The following is a 237-nucleotide window of genomic DNA, read 5'->3' as shown; positions in this document are numbered from 1 at the left end:
GAACGTAAAGTTTCGAATTCGTCAAGAGTTCATTACCAACTTCCTTTGATAAGTGTTAACATAACACGTATCTCTTTGTTTGTCTTCCATTTTTGTCTGTAATTGTCTATTATTTTCTTGTAGTCTATTAATATGAATAATTATTGCAACTTTACATTCCGCTCAGTTTCCTTGCCTGTGCCAAATATTTTGCCACATTTTGATCCCAAATTCTCGCAATTGATATTATTTTGAATT

Source organism: Penaeus monodon, chromosome 32, assembly GCF_015228065.2.
Source record: "Penaeus monodon isolate SGIC_2016 chromosome 32, NSTDA_Pmon_1, whole genome shotgun sequence".
NCBI lineage: Eukaryota > Metazoa > Arthropoda > Malacostraca > Decapoda > Penaeidae > Penaeus > Penaeus monodon.
Note: the sequence above shows the minus strand (reverse complement) of the source record.